The following is a 21,582-nucleotide window of genomic DNA, read 5'->3' as shown; positions in this document are numbered from 1 at the left end:
AAAACTGAAGGAATACAAAAACCACTTGGGCACCAACTGCAGAGCGAGTTTCAAACAGGTGTTTGAAAAATAACATTTCTAGAATGAATCATTGCCTCAAGCATACCACTGAAGACAGAGGAAAGGTAACCCACAAACCAGTGAATCTCCCTTTAATGCTCTATATCCATGCTCTATATGCAACTCCTACATTGCTCTTGAGAAGAAAGGCAGTTTATGTGTAACCACACCCACTGCACAGCATCTCACAAGCCTGTCCCAAGAAATGTGCTCCAAGATCAGCCTCACTCAATGAATCTACAACTATGGCTACTAAGCCTGTCCCTTACCATAAAAGCTCACCTCAAACAAAACACACTGAAAGGAACTATGAATTTAAACCCAGATACACTCCCAAATTTGATTTTACTTTTGTTTCTAGTGTACTTAAAAACTGTATGTTGAATGTTCTTGAAATCCAGATATGCAAATATACATGTAGGGAATTCAAATCTTGCATCTTTGCAGTCTTTAGTTTATTTACTAACATACAAAATTATACAAAGGTTTTTCTCTGTGCTGCACTACACTGCGTCATCAATGCCTGAAATATTTAGGAAAATATTCAATAAAAAATTCAGGTTAAGCAGCCACAAATCTCATCTAATTAAAGGAATTTCTTCTGTTGCAAAAACCAAAAATTAAGGTCTGTGTTGTTTGGATGGATTTTCCACGTGCCCATTAGAAAGCTTTCAGTGTTTTAAGAGTGCCATTTACCTCATGATGTTAAAAAATTACCAGTGCACTATTTAATTAACAAATTCTCATTATTTTGCCTTGTCTAAATTGAAAGTAAAGCCAATGTAATGAGATTCAGCTACTATTCACTCCACTTTGCTGATTTTGTGGACACCATTTTCATACTTATGCCTACATTTCATGTAACAGTGCAGGGCTCAGAGATGCACAGGTGAGGTGAGCAGTGATACAGTCCCAAAATTGGTATGCAAGCGTTTCTCTGTAAAAACAGAACAAAGAGATAGATTTTTGTCTATATACTGCTAATTAGAATTGGCTCTCCCTAGGGAAAGTACAATATCTGACACTTCACCTAAAGGCAAATTCCAGGATCCTGTACAGAAAAGCTCATCAGGGGAAATGAGGCACATCCTGTTTACTTTTCAGCTCACTTAGCTCATTAACATCCGTGTACACAGACACCTCACCAAATCTGGGGTATTTCATGCATTCTTGCAATACAGGTTTGTAGCCCTATTAGTCAGTAACTTCGGGGTGTTTTGCTTATTTGGTTGTTATTTGGTGTCGGGTGTTTGGGTTTTTTTCTTTGATATACTTGGTTGGGTGGTTTGAGGGTTTTTTGCAATTTAATGCCTATGCTTTTTAAGTAAGCCACTGTCTTAAAAGAATATCTGTTACTCAAACAGATTCAATGAGGAATTCAAAGGATGTTATGATGAAGTCCTTTTCCTAAAATCACTCTAGATACCATTGACAATAAACACTCTGCTTGTAGCATGAATTCCAGTTTTGTTTGTTTTAAATAATGATCACACATTTTTCCTCCTACCATTTACTGAAGAGGAATGAGCAATTTAGCATCACAATATTTCAGTGCAACAAATCTTGGTTATGTTCCACTTCAAAGTCAATGCATAGCCCAAAATCTGACATGCACAAAAAAACCATAAGAGAAAGATGGTTTATTGTGTCTTTTCTCCAAAAGCAGTAGTCTCCTTAACAACTCCTTCTAGATCTGAATGCAGGCAAAAAGTCCAAACAAAAACTCCTTTCAAAATGAAAAATATAGAAAACCAGACAAAATTTAATTAGTACTAGAGAACTAATGTTCAGTATTTGAGCACCAGCAATTTAAAGAGTGTGACCATACCACAATCCCCTGTCTTTTCCCTTCTTGTAGCCCAGTGCTCTAATGAAACACACCCAGTCACAATTACAGAGCTGAGAGGAGCCACCATTCTGTTTTATCCAACAGAAATGAATTATGCAACTGGAATCACTGTCCTGCTTCCTCAGCCCTGGTGACACATCTGCCACACTGATCCCAGCCTTGCCTGGAGCCCTGGGGATGCCCTGCCTGCCCCAGGTCTGACAGCTGCCAGCAGCGTGCACAGCACTGCAGTATCACATCCCACAAACCGCTGAATAGATCCATTCCATAACCTGGGACCATGGAAATTTTTCCTCAAAGCTGAATGAAAAGATGCTTTGCTTTCCCTTCCTATTAAGTTTTATTTTGCTGAGGCCCACAGCACATGCACCACAGTCTCATCAACAGCTGTTTTTCCTTCTAAGCTTGCCCTGTCACTTAGGGATTTGAATTTTTGCTGATAAAGTGTAATAGAAGCTGCTTCCTGCTACACCACAGTGAAACAGATGTTTTAAAAATTGTGGTAGCCCTAAAGCTGGTCTCTGTAGCAAAATCTGTCTCAGGCTAACTTTCCTTCTGTCACAAAACCAGACATTATATTTGTTTTCCTGCTGGTTGATTGAAGTGGGTATCAAACAAACATTTTAAATAAGATTTCTTTTTAGATGAGCAGGGAGTCACAGAAAACAGCAGTGTGAGAGGAAAATACAAAGATACATATCAAAGAAACTAGCAGAAGGTGCTCAAGTAGTGCCTGAGCTCACCTTACTGCTCCCAGGCACAGGCATCAGCACCTTTGGCATTCCTGACAGATGTCTGTCAAGCCCAATCTCACCAAGCTGAAGTGATTCCACAGCAGCCCTAAGCAATCCATTCCAGCTGAACAATTGCAAAGCTTCTCCTCCTATCGAACTCCTAATCTCTTTTGCTTTAATTTAAACTCATCAATTCTTGTCCTGTCCCAGGAAGACATGAAAAACCAGATTATTCTCTTCCTACAAGCAGCAGCTTCTTGCATACATCTCAGCCTTCTTCAACCCCAGACTACAAAACCCAAATGCTTTCAGTTTGTTTTCTTTTATTATCTTTATTGCTTGCCTCTGGTCCCTGTCCATCTGATGTGTATCTGCTTTGCTCTGTGGTGCCCAGGGCTGGACAGGCTGACACAGAATCACCAAGCAGAGTGAGAGGCTTTTCTCCTGTATTTAACACATAATACTTTTGAAACTTCTGTCTTTACAGGTGACACTCAGGGTTTTTTCCCTCACAGTTTCCATTTTGACACAGAGAGTTCAGGATTGGAAGATGGCTGAACCAGTGAGATTGGATGTGCAATTGAGTTAGAGCCTCATTGAACGCTCCTGCTCTCAATGCACATTCAGGTAATTTGTGGGCCACACTGTCAATGTTCCAAGTTTTAGGATCCAAGAAATCTCCAGGGTTGCTGGAGAGTAGTGAAATCTCCACTCTGAACACACATGCTTTTATTTATATATAGCTCAATTCTCTTTAACACCTTTTGTGCTGTTTGGTCCTGGCACTGGCAATAGCCTTAGTGCACTCATTACAATCTGCAAAAATAATCATAATTTCTCTCACTTCACAAGGCCTGGTCTTGAAAGGAGCTCAGCAACTGCAGCTTCTTCCTGTGCAAACACACAGTTGTGCCCAGTATGGGTATAAAACATCTTGCTCGTGGCTTTAGACAGGTACAAACCCTCTGAGGAGCTATATTTACTAACACACACTGTTTCTCCCAGCTCACACACATTTGGGTGATTCTTAAATAAATCTCCAAGATGTTGTCTGGTGAGCTGATACCACCAAGCTTTGCTTACCAATGTTTTTCCTCATCTGCTCCCCTGCATTTGCAGTACTCTTGAATTTCCTACTCCTACTTCCAATCACTTTATCTTCCCACATAGTATTCCAAAATCGTCAGAGGTTAGACTGTCAAGGCTTGATATTTCCTTATCTTTTGTCTTACTCCCTACATTTTTGTCTAAAATAAAAGCTTTAGAGAGGCTATCACATGTCAGGCTGCACATTCTTGCACCCTCCATGTCCTATGCTTCACCCTTTTCACTGTTATAGTGAGGTTTGTCTGTATCAAATGTGCTATTTATACCCACAGCAGAACGTTTGGACTGAGTTTGAGAAATCTTACAAATTCTGCACGGAAAACAAAGAAAGGATGACACAGTAAAATATTTCCTTACAAAAATAAATAAATTTTAAACATAGATAAATAAATAAATAAATAAATAAATAGAAGTTACTGCCAGAGCCAGGGTAGCCATCCATTTAGAATGACCAGATGTCCTAACCCAAGCAAGAGAACAGCAACCAGCCAGAAGTGGATACCTGCCTGACTCACTAAAATAAAAGGAACTATTGAGCAGAATGGTAATAATTCATTCAGCTGGAACAAACAGACATCTGGATCTGAACATTACTGGAGAAAATCCATTCCTCAAAGCTATCTTAGTAGCTTCAGGAAGAAGCTTTAACTTGGCTTCCAGTGACACATAAGAGTAGAGGACACCAAAAGGAACATGGCACACTTGGTGTTTTTATGTCATTTGCATCAGTACAGATGTTCCTGCAGAGCAATGTGAATTTTGTATCATTTATGTCATGCACCAGGAAGGAAACAATTGCACCATTCTATCCTGGACAGAAATAGAAAGTAGACTAGTCAACAAGAAGAAATTCCTAAATTACAAGAGCCAGGAATGACATCTTAATGTCTCATTGGAAAGATGAGAAAGGGGAAAAAATTCAGCTTGACCTAGACATGGGTGAACCAGCCAAGTCAGACATCTTCAAAAGACTCTCAAGGATGATTTATTCTCCTGTTTCTGCTTCATCTATTTTCCCCTCCCTCTTTTCACATTCACTGTTCTTGTACTGGAATTCTACAGGTGAGCCCTTTAACCCAAATATTCTGCAGACCTCAAAACAAGGCTGCAATTCCATCACTGGCATATTTGCCATGTACTTTCTCAAACCACAGCATGAATAAGCTTCTTGCAATCATTTACTGGTAAGAGAATTCATTTCCCTTTATAACCGAGAAAACAAAACAAGAATTCTCCATCTGCTTTCACATGTCAGAAAAATGTTTGACTGAAGTATCCATCTACGTTATTCAGATATGGAAACTCTTTGAAGCCTCACTATAAAATCTGTATCACATCACACCTCAGCTAAGTGCAAAGCTTGTAAGACATTGTTACCACTTTTGAGAAAGGTATTTCTATAACAAAAAGTCAGTTACCTAATGCAATGTTCCTACTCAAAAGTCTTAGTGAAACAGCATCTCAAAGAAAATGAACAATTAAATAAACCTGAGAATCAAGCAAAAAATCATTAGTCTAGTCCATGGAAATAAATTGTAATACAAACAAAAATTGCAATACTTGTAGTTCATAACTCAACAGACATTTCTATAAAACACCAGGTATGTCTATACTGAGAGTCTGCAATCCCCCTCCCTGGGAAGTCATCAAGAGCTTCCACTGAGGCTTTTGCTGCCTCAAAAGTTCACTTAAAGAAATAAATTAAAAGTCATAAAAGCAGGATCCCAAACAAGGGCTGTAGAAACTGAGAGCAGACCAGAGACAAAATTGAGAAAGTAGCTGGATATTAGAAGGCAGTTCATGACACAGAAAGGAAAATGCAGGCAGAGGAGGGACCCCTGGGTTCTGCAGGCAACCCTGAGAGAAAACCTGAGCACACACCACTGTAGTCTGGAAAAAGAAAAAAAAAATGAAAAAAAATCAATAAATTTGAACACAGATTTACTAATCTGTCTTAAAACACATACTTTTTGTGTAACTAACGTGGAAAGCAGTTGACTTCTTGTAACCTCAAAACCTCGGAGAATCTGAATTTTCAACTCCCAGAGCTCCCCCACAAACTGCATCTTTTTGCAGCCTGAGATCGCAGAGGCTGGCCTGGAGATCAGGGCTGTGTCAAGAAGATTATGGCAGCTGAGCCAAGAGGTCCCATTTTTATGTAAATGGACAGCCAGGCTGTGACCTGTGAGCACAGCAGAGAAACTGCAGTGCCTCTCTGCTACTGCTCTGCAGGAATCATAAACCACCCTGGGGCTGTGTGGCAGGAGGGAACCAGAGCAGCCTGGTGAGCGTCCAGCTGGGGGGAGTATTCCCCCAGCTGTGTGACAATATGTCTTCACAAATTACAGCCTTTCGTGCAGTAATTATAGCTAAAATCTTCTAGTCATGCTGGAGCAGGCTAACACTGCAGTCGTTCCCAAGTATGATAAAGAGCAGGAGCTCTGCTGATCACCAGCCTTAAAATCCTGGTCCAATTAGAGCAGAGGGACTAACACAGATTAACACAATTGGATCAAACTGATCCCGTGGAAAGCAAGGCCTTGTAAAGGTTCACTTCCATGGAACAGCATTGAGCTGGACATAGCACACAAAAACTGCTCACTTTTTTCATGACAAGAGAGCTGTGGATTGAGCACAATGCAGTTCTGATGTACACAGGACAAAAAAAAAAAAAAAAAAAAAAAAAAAAAAAAAAAGAGAGGGTTTCTAGGGATATTAATTATTTTAGCTTGTGCACATAATTTCTGAGTTCAGAAGTGTTTGGACAATGCTCTCAGGCACGTGGTGGGACTGTTCTGTGCAAGGCCAGGAGCTGGACTCAGTGATCCTGATGGGTCCCTTCCAACTCAGCACACTCTATGATTCTCTTCTATTCTGTGATTCTCCCTGGTCCTTAGCCTCTTTAATTATAAGTCTGTGTTTCAAGAAAGTTTCAAATTAGACTGCTGTAAAAAAAAAAATCCTCTCTGAAATGGATCATGTTTCTTTTTTAATATACACTAAAATTCCTTACAGATTGTACACATACTGAAAAATAAGATGAATAATATCCAGTCTATTTTGTTAGACTTTGCAAGGGTAGATGTGCTGAGAGATGCAAAGCCTTAAAGAATTAAAGGATTGCAATTTCTATGCAACAGATCCTACACACAGGTTGGTAAAGAGATTTTCCTGGTACAGTAATCAATACTGGCTGCAGGCTTCTCCATTTCTAAGGTATTCTACACTTGTTTAAAGCATTTCTACAAAGCTAGGCTTAATATTTCTGCCAGTGAACATGTTACCATCAGTGCCAACAAGAGGAATTCCTGGAGCTTTTCTAGCTCTCCAGAAGGTAAAGCACACCACTGTGTCAGAGAGGGCATATGTATAAAAGGAGACTTTCTGCTATCTCATCAATTATCCAGGCAACATTTAATGATAGATTAATGTTCCAGGAAAAAAAGAAATCACTAGGTAAAACCTGATTCTTTCCCACATTCTCTTCTGTGACACTGACAACACAATTTTAGATATTTCACATGAGGGACAAATATCACAGTGTCTTCATGTTGCAGAGAGCCTCTTTCTTCAGGATCTCACAGAAAAAAAAACAGACACCGAAGATTTTTTTCATGGGACTACAAAGATCTGTTTCCCAGCACTGACTGACCAGGTGACCTTGAGAGGATTTAAGATCATCCTGACCTACTTGCCAATTTTTACTTTTAATTGACAATTCACATTTCTTCTTGACAGAAGAGAGTTCACTTGAAAGTCATTTGGATTATCATCAGACAGGAACTTGGGCAAGCAGAAGTAAAGAGGCTGATTAACAAGTATTCCAGATTTTAAAATCTGAGTAAGATATGAGTTGTTAAATTCCAAGATCTCCACACCCACACGGTGACCTGTCAACCTTAACTCAGATTTGTTCAGTTGGAAAAGAGGAACAAGTGCTGTGCTTGGCACAATGAATTCCAAGCTTGTGTCCCAAGAAATTACAAGATTCTGAAAACAGTGATTCTGCTCAGACCTGCGATTCTTTTCTGTCTTCGCACTCAGTTTAAATGTGACTTAAAATTTTAGCTCAGATTAAACGACAAAACCCAGTATTTTTCCTAAATCTCGTGGACAATTCCAGTCTTTATAAAGGCAATAGTGTAATAGTGGCTGTGGCAGCCAGGCAGAGCACAGGCAGGCAGGTGCTGAACAAGTTTTCTACCACAGGCAGCTTTGCCAGCAAATATCTGGCCTGCAGTACCCTTGCTATTTCTGTCCTGGATGTCTCTGGAGGAATGACTGCCAAATGAAAAGTACCGTACCAATTTGTGTGGTGGTTTTGTGATGTGCATAAATGAGTTCTTGGATAGGCTTAAATTCATCCTGACTCGTGATTTAAGTGCAAATTTAAATTCTGATGTGTCTAAAGGGGAAAGGTTTGCACATTGCTATGCAAGTCTGCCAGCTGGCCCCCACTGCCACTTTGTTCCTTTGCTTTCAAAACTAAAACATGAAGCTTAAAACAGTTGTTTTAATATTTAGCATTGTAGAAGGTCATGTTCATATGAGGGCCCTGGAGAGAAAAGCTTTTGAGCAACTGGAAGAGCCACTGAAAGTCAGTATATATAGGACACCTCAGTTGCATTACTTTTATATCTCACCTCTCCTGACAATGAAGTGAGAACTATCAGGCTTGGCCAAGGACTGATAGAGAACAACTGGTACTGAAAATGAGGTTAAACATTAGATGTTAGGCTGACTATATCAGTGTTCTTTGATTAAAAAAAAGGTATGAACAAGACTATAGAGGTCTTTTCTAGCTTTGAAATACTGAAGTGATTTTAAGATGGAAAATTCAGCTCCACATGCCAAACACCTGATACTTATAACTGTGCAGTTCCAGGAGCTTGTTACAGATAACCAGTCCAGCCTCTAGCTACTGAGTAACACATACCTTGCACTTATTATATTGGATACTTATGTCCTCTTACAAATGTTTTCCTTCTTTAATGTTCTATAATCTACTCCATAAAACTGCCCTTTCTTTGGCAGTATTATCTCTGTTACTTTATTTATTCTAACATGGCTTTATGACCACTGAAACAAGATGGAAAATTCTTTCACTGCTCATGTGAACACCCATCATCCTGCTTACCAGGTTACCATAATGCCTCAGGTGATTATGTTGCAGAAATTCAGAGATATTAGCCCTGGTTTCCCTATAAAGCTGATTTAACACCCACCTGTGAAGCAACCAAACAGACACACAACAGGATAAAATAGAAGTCAGCTGAGCTTTCACTCAGTACTTCAAGATGAGTAAAGCACACAGGAATCATCATCCTGTCCAACTATTGTAAAAGATGTTAAAAGGCTTTAAAATCAGAGGCACTTGTTTTAAAGCATATTTAAATATTTACTGTATGCATTGTGACCTCTCAACTTGGTGCTTGACTTCCAGCTCCTGTAACAGATACAGACCTCACACTCTTGGTACCTCTGCCAGAACACAGATTCTAAACTCCTATTGAAAGGAGGGGAAAGTTAGAGCCAAACCACTCCTCTTGGACCCCCTTCAGAGTCCTTCAGTCAGCCTGTTCTACAAACTTCCTTTAACTATGAGGAACAAGAAGCCATTAACTATTCCCCACTATCGGGGGGTTTTATTTATTAATTCATTTTGGACTTAGTGTCTCATTTTCTCTCTCTCAACAGACCAGGAACAGGTTAAATTTCTTTCACTAAATTTCTTCCACAACTTTCACTGCCGTTAATGTAGGTACTTTCCTGGTACTAAATTAGCATGACAAGCTACCTTGTTATGGGCATGTTAACAGAAATGTCTATATGCTTGCTTAGTAACAAAAACCTGCCCTTGCTGTTATTCTAATAATCAGAAATTCCATCTTTTCCTAGCCAACTGCCAAATTTCTTCTTTCCTGAATGTAAATAATGTCTATTCTACACTTGTATATTATACTTCTAGATCCAAGCCAAAGTTCATGTCATGAAGACCTGTAATTTAAATGCATCACATGAGACAGAGGACAGCAACAAATCAAACAAAGCAGGATAATAGGTTTGAACAGGATAATGTAACAAGCAGTTGTGTAAGAAAGGTTTGGAAAAGGACTAGGAAACACACTGTTGCTAGAACAAGATCCTCTGCTGCCTTCAGCTTCAAGGGCTATTTCTGATTTGTTCCACTGTGTAAAGAAACACTGGAAAAAGCAATGTTATTAAAACACAGATGTGTGGAAAGAGCTTAATTCCTTCTAAATATGTCAACATAGCCTGAGCTATGCCATCTTTCTCACAGCCATCCAGGCAGCTGTCTGCACAACATCCACACAGAAATAACTCCTGCCCTAGCTATGGAGGAGAAGCATTACAATTTCACTCAGCTGAAGATAAACCTGCATTTATCCAGAAACTTGATAAATGTAACTGATCGCTTGAAAATGTAAAAACCACAAATTTGGTACAGATTTATTTTCCCCTACCAGTCCCACTGGTAAGAGCTCCAGGAAGAAATCCTTCTCACTTGAACATAAATATGTAGCAGACTTCTAAGAAAACAATCCTGTGAGCACGATTGTTCCAGCTGAGAGAGAGTGGCTGGTGATAGATAACAGGAATATTAGTGAACAAGGAGCAGAGTTATTTCTGCACTCGCTCAGCACATCCAGAACACAGTCACTTTGTCTCTGCAGAGTTTCACTGTGCCACACAAGCTGCTCAGGAAGAAGACTATGGTGTTAAGTAGCTTTTCCCCCTTAAGTGCACAACATGGTAGTTATTTGCAAGGCATTGCAACACCTTCTTTGGACATTGAAATGCTAAACACGACCAATTTACTTTTGGAAAATATCATTGATACTTCTGGCACCAGAGAACGTGCCAGAGAAAACTGGTTTATACCTGTGCACACAAGCAGATTGTTCAGTTCATAGGCAGTGGGTGCTACCATACCTAGTTCTGAATGGCAGCTGGGGACAGAAGAACCAAGATGTGTGTCCTGTTTTGGGTCAGGAGTGCTGTGTCAGCTCATCCAGGCACAAATGGTCCTACTCACATCCCATGTGGCTCCCCACGGGCAGCCTGTCCTCCCAGTGCTGCCAAGCACATTGAGCCTCACTCCACTGAGCACTCAGGGGTGGCATCAGGTATTTGCAACCCCTGTGACAACCTCAAGGCTCTACTACTAGGACTGTCTTTTGTTGGAGTGATTAATGGCCAAAAAGCAGATTTGTGATAGTGATATGAACATGAGTACATCAGAAGCGTTTCTCCTTCTCAGCATCATCCCAGGCTTCAGGCATTCTCCAGCACCTGACAACAGCAGCAAAGCCACACATTCAGCAGTGGGCAGCTCTCCTCTGGGGCTGTCCCCAGCAGCACCTGGGCATATCTGCAAACCCTTCCTGCTAAACTGTGGAAAAGTCCCTCAAAACAACAGTAAAAACCACTGGTAGACAATGAATATTCTAGCAGCTAACTCTGGTTCACTGCCAGCTGAATGAATTGTTGGGTATCTCTCTTCTTCCCAGCATCTCTAAATGCAAAGAGAAAAAAAAGTAATAAGGCCATCAGCAGGAGTTAAGGACTGTTCTGAATTAAAATCCTGCCCAGCATTTAAGAGCAGAAACTTAAGTTACCAACTGAGCACATGAAATGTAATGAAATACAGAAAAACACAAGCCTTTGTGAAATACAACACAAGTAAGAAGGAGTAGTACTTCAATTTATTCTGGTACTTTCCTATTTCTCAAATAGTTGGCTAGTCAAAAAAGCCAACAAATCAAGCCAGAGAATGACCTGAAACCCCAAAAGAATCAGAGTTACTAAAAATTGCTGGTAGGAAAAAATCTTAAATGCTTTAAAAGGCTAGAGCTGTTTTTTAAAAGTCATTTTAAAAAATACATCTGCCTCCAGTGCTCAGGTATCAAATGCTGCATCTCAATTTTCTTTTTTTTCTAACATACCACACACTTTTCTTTCCCACCATTCACAATTATAACTCCAAGAATACCATGTGTGACATACTCAGTCTCCCCTAAGCACAGAGCTCCTACTTCAAAACAAAGCAAAAATCTGATTAATCAAATACAGAACACAGCAGTATTTTAGATGTCAAATCTCTTCATGCTAAAATATGTATATCCTTGACAAACTAATTGTTTTTCTGTGGCACTGTGACCTAGACAAAGCCTGAACCTGCTCTGCAGCCCTGATCAAGGGGCTGACAGCAGGAAGAGTGATGGATGGCAAAGGCAGCCACTTGCTCTGGCTGAGCAGGCTCCACTGTACCGCCCATCCATCACTCTGACAGCTAAAGAAATTCTGCTCAAATTTATCTACAGGGCACTAAGCAGGCAGAAGGCAGAGCATATATCCCACCAGCTGAAAGGGGAGATAACCAGAGAGGAACGTTTGGCCATTTAGTTTCTGAAGTAAATTGGTGAATCCCGTTTGGCTCTGCTGGCTAGGCAAGGGAGATTATGCCAGGAAGGAAAGCCATAGAATTACAACTGTGAAAATAGTAATGATGTAAAAAAAATTAAAAATAAAGTTGCTGGAAATAAGTTTTCCCCTCCTTGCTTTTATTTAGAGAGAAAAGCACAAAGAAATAAGAAGAAATAATTAAGTATAGCCTGGGCACTGTGTGTGCTGTAAAGAGGGAAAAGATGAAAGGTCATAACATAATTGAGTCCTTGAATGCCAACAACTGGAGTTCTAAATCAGGACTTGACTGACACATAGGTTTAACTATCTCTCTCTGTTTTTCAAGGCATAAATAAAGTAATATTCTGCATTATTTTGCAGTGAGTGATGACAATATTCTCTTCTGCACATGCACTTCTTCCCAAGCTGACACAGTGTGTGCTTGTATCATACCTGTCACATTGCTTGTGTTAATGCAATTCACCAGAATAAACTTTGTCTTATATAACAGTAATACACCCTAATGGTCCATATATAAGGAGTGAATAAGGCTGACACTTCTGTCTTATACATAGAGGGGAAATGGATTTGGTTGTGCAAGGCAAAAGGATGCATTTTAAAATTAAGTCGTAGTCAAGACAGAGTTGGGCAGAAAAAATTTAGAGCCCTTAAAGACATCTTTTTTTATCACTCCTGCCTTTCACTTTTTCTCTTTGAAAAGCAGCAGGCTTCAACTTGACTGTACCAAAATACTCCACTGGGTATTTATCTTGAGAACTTCCTGCAGGTGATACAGTGATTTTCTGCAAATTTGAAGATTAGAGAATTTAATACTCATATTGAGTAAACAACTGCCTGTCAGACTTTCAAATGTTTTCCTGCAATAAGGGGGAGAACCATAATTGCCTGAACTGCTTTGTTTGATTTGTAAAGGAACACCCTGCTTTAATCAATTGACACGCTAATTAGTAAATTGGTGGTCTGACCATCTCTTACTTTATTTTAATAAAGTCCTGTAATTTCTGATACCATGCTCATGTACTCTAAGTAAAGGTTGTAAGGGTTTTCTCAGAAATATCTGACAATTTTAGCATTATACAAGAATTGACTCATTGACTTTTGAGTTAACTGCTCTTGACATAAGCATTATGTAGTTCCTAAGCACTGGCTTTCAGTTCAGTGAGAAATACATCTAAAAACCTCCAAATAAAGCTAGGTTGCTCACACACCCTCTTGTCTATTTCTGGTTTTGTGTAACTTGTAAACTTTTAAGTGCGTTCTTTTGATGATGCAAGAACACAAACCCTGGTAACTCAGCTCAAAGACATCTCTCACATTCAAAACAGCCAAATTCCCACTGGCTCTGGGAGCACAGAGAGACCAGTTCAGCATTACAGTGGCTGTAACAATATGCACATCTGAAACCAAGATGTTAAGTTTTACATTTGAGTACTCAAATAGCTGCTGTGGGCAATTCAAATATATGGCTGCAAGAACCTTTTAACCCTTCTGGCAGGAAAATTGCTAAATCCAGGAAGTCACAGGTTACTTTTTGGGGAAACTAATTCCAAAATTTAACAATAAATGAACAGAATTGGATTTGCCAAAAAAATTTCAGGCCCTCTTTAGAAGGACAATTACCATTTCTACCCTAACTCTACTGCAATCTTCATTTTGTAATTTCCTCTGAAAAAGAACATAGTAAATCAGAATGTTATGAAGGCAACCTTACCAAATTTCCTTTGGCCTCTCTGGGTCAAACTTCATTTAATTAAATTACTCGATTTCCATTCCAAAGTTCAATGTTCTTATTCAAAGTAATCCTTGCTATTATATTAATAACACCAAAGAAGCCATGCCACGCAGAAAGCAATGGGTTAGGGAGAGGTTTTGACCATGAAGAAGTATAATCAAAGAAGTGCAGCAGCATTCAGGAGACAACTTAAAGAATAGATGTCTCTTTAATAGTGCTTAAACTATCTACTCCAGATCACAATGCTGGTGTTGTTCTTGCTTGGCTGACCATATGGAAATTAAGCTTTTCCCCTGTTCTTCGCTGCTGTTTTCCTAATGTTGGCTTCTGAGCCATTTAATTACACTCTGTCATAAAACTGGGTGCTCAGCCTGACAGGAACAAGGATCACCTAAGTGCTATTGTGATGACCAGAGCACTTGTATAGGCAATGGAGGTGAAAACCTTTACACTTCAGAAAGAGAGGAAAATGCATTTCAGCAGTGGCAGCACAATGCCCCTCCTAAGCCTAAACAATTGCAAATGTACAGGCTCTGGACGCTGCCATATTCACAATAAGGCCATTCATGGAGACTTTGCCGAGGCAAGTTAGGGCAAAAGGGTCAGAGGGCTGTGAACTTTGATCTATCGCTTCAAATTTGGCAGGCCTTAAAAAAACCTCCTGCTTCAGTAAGTTTCTTGATTAACCTAATAAGAATTACACAAGAAGTGCTGTGATCTTAGCACTGCATCGGATTAGCTGCCTAGACGGTGTTCTGTGAAGCCTAAAAATCTCATCAAGAAGCATAATGAGAAATAGACGATGGAAGTGTCGAGAAAAAGGTCTCGAGTTTGTGTTTTAATTGTGCAGGCAAGGAAATGAAATGAAAGTTACACGAGACCTGCATTTTCTGAAGAAACAGAGTATTTGTCTGTAGAAACATTATCTTTTAAACTCTGAGGGAAAAAACCTTAGCAAAATTGAAAGCTGGGAAGTGTATTCAAGATGAACCTTCAGTAATTCAGCAACAATTTTTCTTTTTGCCACATTCCCCATAGAATAGAATTTAATACTGACATTCATATTTATGATAAATTCTAAAAATTAGTTCAATAAAAAATGTCACCATAAGCAGCACTAAAGAATATCCACAGCTACCTTATCAAAGTCATGTCAAGGAAGAAAGAAATTTGAATTGTTACAAAGAAGGATTAGCAATTAATTCCTGAATTAGGCCGTTAGAATATTAAGAATTTTTTTCCATTTAATGAACTACCACTACATTAGCCCAATTTTATTACATTGCAATATAATTTAATTTATAAAATTAATCAAATATAATTCATCTTTGAATTATCAGGATTATTCCTTTTCCATGGATGTGTTTTGAAAAGCTTCAATGTTAACAAAAAATGCAAATGTGAGTAGCCACAAGATGTCTACTCTTCAGAAATATTAAGAATTTCTTGAAAGGCCTAGGTAAAATATATTCATGCTTCAGCACTTTTAGCTCATCCTTGCAAGACATCTGCAGACTGGAAGGTCACTGAGTGACCGTGTTTTGGTGTCCTGGTGTGTAGTGGCTCAAACAGTTGAAAAAGACAGGATTAGAAGCTGACTCATGCAGGACAGTTCTCTGCTCAGTTCTGGATCAACTGCCAGCAAAGGCAATTGGATCTGTGCCTTCAAATGGAATGGGACAAAGAAGTCTCCAGGTACATGATTAATAAAATAGAAATAAAAAGAGAAAACCCCACACCACCAAATCAGTGGGGTTTTTTAAAGACTTCTGTTCCTTTTTATAAGGTGTCAGGCTCCCCTTTAAAGAAAGTGCTTGGGTAGCACTTGGGATCAGGCTCCCAAGTTTCCACACTCACTAAAGACTGCATTTTAAAAATCCAGAAGTGATTACACCTTTGAGCATTGCACAAGTCCACGGACAGGATTTGCTCAGGACACAAAGCACTCCCACCATAGACACAATGCACCACAAAGTGGCTGTGGAGCTTCACTAAGGAGCTGCATTAATACTTAGCCACAAGTTTGGATATATCTTTAGCATCTTGCACTGTATGCTCACACATCAACAGCAAAACGTTCCCCAGGAAACATTCCAAAATTGTGTCTTTGAAAAGTAAAGTTCACTTGTGGGTCAATGGGGTAATTATGGCAGAATGAGCCTGCCAAGCTCCAACAACAGTTTCACATTTCAACAATGCTCCTTCCCATAATCCCAAGTGAGTGATTTCTTCTGTTCCATGTGCTTCTCCTCTTATGAAAATAATAACAATAAAAGAAAGCTAATCAGTGCTATCAATTAGGAGTCATCTCATAGAATAGAATTTTACTCTGAATTGGAAAAGGAAAACATTTTAAGCTACATTTTAGCCACTAGCATTCTTATTTGTTTTGCTATTCTGTCTCAATGTTCCTATCTGCATTTTCTGTGGAAGAATTTGAAAGATCCTGACACGTATCTTGTCTGTATGTCAATGATCCCAGAGAACCAGGAGGGAAACTCCTCCAAGAAGCATCTAAGATACAGTGAAATAAAACCTGCTGCCAAGTCAAAAGCAGCATGTTGAGTGGAATTGCTAAACTTGCTGGGAAGCTGTTTACATATACAAGCCACAGTAATTGCAAGATAATAAATTTATTTATCTTCAATTAAGCAAACCTCATGGAATAAGCTTGCATGTAATTTGTGCTGTCTTGCACACATTTTTTTTTATCACTGTTACAAAAGCTTTTTTCCAACCAGGCCTGTTAACAGCAAAATTAAAATGTAACATGAAAAAAAATCCTTTATAGCCAATAGGAAAGAAAGTACCAGGAGGAAATAAGTGCTAATGATTAAAAAAGCAAGCAGCATTTTGAAAAGATAAGTGTGTCGCTTAATGGGTGAAGTAGTGATGCCATCCATCTGCTTTTGCTGTGCATCAAAAAAAAAATTCTGAGCAGATACAGACACAAAGGCTGAGTGGTGACCCTGCCTGAACATCCCCTTTAGTCATTTGGGACAAGGAGTAGAGTCAGGGTAAAGGTCTGGAGCATGGTAATAAACAAAAAGTAGCCTCACAAAAATAAAAACTTACTGACATGGTAGAGGAAAACCCACATGAGGGCTTGGTTCAGCATTGATCCCAGCAGTGAGCTGAACAATCTCCAGCAGCTACACCTGGCCACACCAGCAGAGCCCTGGATGTGCTTGATCCTGCTTCTGTCTGGGTGTTTGCCAGCAAATTTTGTGCTGCCAGCCCTGGCCTCCTTGAGCCCAGATGACAGGACCACCTGCACTGGCAGCAAACAGCCCAGAGTTTGTGTTTGACCATAACTCATGGTCAAAGGCACAGATGTATTTTCCTTCTGGTTTGTTAGGTAAGGAATTGAGTTGAGTAGCAAGTCTGGGCAATTCTAAACAATTAGCTACACAAATCATGTTTAAAACTCCCTTTGATGCTATAGCTGAGCTGCCACAAGCAGAGAACAATAGGTCAGAGAGGTGAACTGGAGATATAGAACAATAGAGAAAACTGTTCCAATAAATTTTCTGTGTCCTATCATACATCATACCTACAAGTCTCCATAAACTTGTACATCAGAGAGAAAGTTACCAAAGCAGAAATATGCATCCAAAAAGTGTCTTACAAAACAAATATGCTGCAATTAATACAACAATCATATATACTTTGAAATCCAAAGCCTCCTTCTAGAAAAGATTTGTCTATAAATATACTAGCACCTACTTAAAAATATTTGCTTAAACTCTCTATGAAGCAGCACTAAAAAAATATTCAAAAAGCTTTAATGTTATTTACCTGAAGAACCATCTAAATCTAAAATGCCTCCAGGAGAAACTACTGTGGAGATCTTTAACAAGGAAAGCAGACAAGTGTCTTTTTCTTTCATGCAGGTGTGAAAAAAACCCCATCAATTTAGAAAAAGATGAAACCTATATTCACTTATTTTGTTTTCATTATGACAGTACATCCAGATTTATAACTAGTGAACTGTTGACTAGACTGCTTTTGTTTCTTCCTTAACTAAATACTTTAGCCCAATCACACAGTGCCTCCACAGAACTGACACCCTGCCAAGCAGGGGAGTACAGCGTCTCCTAAAGCAAGATTAATCTCCAAATAAGTGAGGATAAGGAACAACTGTGTCTAGAGCGTGTCAGCATCCTTAGGAGAGCAGTTCAAACACAGTTGATACATTAGGTTAAACTGCCTTGGCCGTGGTCTGTGCCATAAGCCCAAGGCAGATGAATCAGTCATGGAAACTATTGTATTGTGCCTATTTACCTAGAAACACTCCAATTTTAAACCTAATGGTCTAATAGTATGGCAGGAGCTGTGCCTTGTAAACAGACAGGGAATTCGACTCTGAGGAAAAACAAAGAAAACCCCACCATTACAACACTATTTGCTTGCCTTTCTTCTATTTTTCAAAGGCAGGGATTTTGCAAAGATTAAATAGTCATCTAACTTGTGAGAACTAAACAATGTAACAAAACTGTTTGGTTTATTGCATTAATACTGAGCTTTGTACAGGCCCCATAGGAGTAAATAAAAACGGTTCTCAGGTTTGGTGTGAGAAATGTACTTCTCAGGTAGGAAAATATGCATTTATCAACAGCTTAGCCTATTTGAAAATACTGCTCTATTGGAAAAACTATTTCTGTCATTTGCAGAAAATGCATATTTCAATTTTCAGCCACATCAATATCCTACTCTATTTATGATTACTCTTATTATTTGTTTTACTCTCAACTCAGCGATCCAAGTCATGAGCCAAGAAATGCATGAATCCAGAACAAAGAGTACAGCTGCTAAAAACTCACATTTAGGCTAGGAGCAGTAGGCAATAGACTGTACAGGCAGACAGGAAACAAAGACATATCAGCAACAAAATCAGTGCCTGCTTTCTGTTAGTATCTGGGATAGCTCCCACTGAAAATGTAAATTAAAATTTTGGAAATAAAATTAATGCCCATAAGCATATTTTCTGTTTATACTAAAGATTTATATATGCAAATAAAAGCACATTTATTACTATGATCACATATTTATAATTTCAATTGTGAAATTGCTTAAGAAAAGGCAGAGAAAACACACAAATTAAGGGCAAGAGCATTCTCAAAGCAGCTTCTTCTGCTGGATTTATATGAAGGCATCCAAAGGGGCTTATACCTACTGCTGTGCTGGTCGGGAAGGCTTTGCAACAGCAGAATTCAAAAAGGGGTTACAACACAAATGCTTTAGATTAGTTTTACTCACTGTTAAGAGGTGAGATAAAACAATTCATGAATTCAAAAAGATCAAGTAGGGAAGAAGATCAATATGAAAGGAATTAGTGCCTAAGTTTTCAGATAGATGTGCCAGCATGCTGCTTAGATTTATAATTATAAAGCAATTATTACTTAGCTCAATAATAAATTATTAGCTGCCATGGAAACAACTGAAATATAAGGCAAGCTATTAAAGGCAAAGGGATGGTCTGCAGGAGACAAAGGGAGGAGGCAGCTTATTCATCAGGCAGACTGTGCTCTTCCTCCAACTTCTTATGCTATCACACACCACTCTGAGATTGCTAAAGGAGAAATTGGAAAATGCCTGAACTCACACAGAGCCAATTGTCAGGGTTTAGCAGGGCTTTTTTTTGTATTAAGATGATAATTTGATTATAGAGTCAGATATTTTTCTGGTGTAATCCTAGAGATATCACATATCCCTTTTTACCTAAGCAACTAGTTGAAACAGCTATTTCCAAGAGCTTGTGGGGGACAGGTAAGGCCACTGAAAAGCAGAAAAAGGAGAGTTAATGCCTTCTATCAAAAAGAAGAAATTGAGGAGCAAGAAAATTATAGGCTAGGCAGCTTAACTGCAGCTTCCTGGGAAAATTCGTGAACAAACAATTCATTCGTAACCACCTGGAATAAAGCAAGAAGATTATGAGCAGCCAACATGGATTTGTTCAAAGCAAATTATATCAAATCAGTCTAATTTCTTTCTGTAACAAAATAAAAGGCTCTGATTTAAACATCGAATGCTGCCTTGATGTCCTCGTATGCAAACAAGGGAAGTTTGGTCTATGTCAAACAACCATATGACAAACAAAATTTTACCTGCAGATCACTGACCTGCAAGTTGCCAAAGCGGAGAGAAGTATCAAACAGGGCTGCACAAACAGCTCTAGATGCCATTGCCCTGAAAATCCACCTCTGATGACTTGTTGATGGAAGAACACATGTTATTAAATGCAAGTAACGTGGAGTACAAAGTCTGCCACTACTTTGGAAGACAGGATTAAAATTCAGAATGTTTACAGGGGATTCCAAAATCAATACGAATCAATGATGGCATTCTGTATTTAAAAAAACCAACAAGACAACTGTGATACTCAAACCATAAACAGGCTTCAAGGTACATGGATACATAAAGCAGAGATTTAAGTCCAACCCTATCTCTTCTTTTGTGTGACTGACTACAAGACAGATAGACTGGGACCAGGAAAAGAGAAAGCCTCTAGAATTATCAAGCCCAGAAAAAAATGATCTATGGAAACAGGTCTAAAGATACGGCTAGAGTTAAACTTTAGGGAAAAAGCTTTCTGAACTAAGAACAGTTAAATATGCAATGGGCTGCCCAGCAAAGTTCTATCTAGAGAAACGTTTCCTGGAGGTCTTTTAGGACAGGTTACAAAATTGTAATTAGGAATATTGTAGGCATAACTGACATCATTTTCCATCAAGGAGGTACAACAGGTAACATCTTTGGGTCTCCTGTGGTCTTATTTTTCTAAGCATTTACAATATTATTTTTTCCCCATTTCTAATCTCATCTGGATGAATTGTAAGGAATTTGTCTGGGGTTTCCAGACATGAGGCAGCCTTTTCCTGGCAGAAACCTTAGACTGACTAGAGACATGCATACCCTCACAGGGCACATATGCAATATATTGAATACTTCTGCCAAGGACTGTTCTATATCCAGAAATCAACAGCACATGTGCAATAATCCATCACTTTTGGGAAGCATCAGACTTCATTGAATAAGCACTGGAACAACAGTGCAATATTCAGGGAAACTGGAGTCCCAGAAATCCTCCTATTCTTTGAATACAAGAGGGATGAAACAACAGGAGAAATATTCTTTGGTCACAACTCTAGGCCATCACTTCACCAAAAAAAGTACTCCTTCTCTCAACTCACATTTTGTTTCTCGTATAGTTTTGCTACTAGCACTCAGCTGGCTGCGTTTGTGATTTCTTTATATCTTTGAAACAAAAAAGAAATTCAACAATCTCTGCCTGAGCTCCTCTGTTTACTAGTCTCCACAATAACTTCTTCAATCGCACACCTGCTATTATTAGCATTCATATATAGTACACAAGGTGATGGGGTGGTATTTTTTCCAATTTAACTTAAACAAGGGAAAGTGGTTCTTCAGCTTTAGAAATATTTCTACCAGCACAACTGTATTTGGTGTTATGCTTACAGAATCACAGAAGCAATGATCCGGATCAGAAAAATCTGTAGAGGAATTTATACTAAATTAAAATAAAATAAGGAATGCTACTGGAGCCGCTTGCTGCAGAATAGGAACTGTGCAAATAATTATAAGAAGGAAGAAAGAATGCAGAGATGGTAAAGTCATTGAAAATTCATCCT

The 21,582-nt window shown here is 39.0% G+C and overlaps 1 long non-coding RNA gene across 1 annotated transcript in view; it reads right to left on the bottom strand.

Moving 5' to 3' along the window:
- LOC148222245 (uncharacterized) overlaps positions 1–21,582 on the bottom strand; it is a 233,191-nt gene that overhangs the window by 26,593 nt on the left and 185,016 nt on the right. The gene's annotated exons all lie outside the window — the stretch shown is intronic.

The sequence above is a fragment of the Sturnus vulgaris genome, chromosome 13 (assembly GCF_052056855.1).
Source record: "Sturnus vulgaris isolate bStuVul1 chromosome 13, bStuVul1.hap1, whole genome shotgun sequence".
NCBI lineage: Eukaryota > Metazoa > Chordata > Aves > Passeriformes > Sturnidae > Sturnus > Sturnus vulgaris.
Note: the sequence above shows the minus strand (reverse complement) of the source record. Positions and strands in the feature narration are given on the sequence as shown.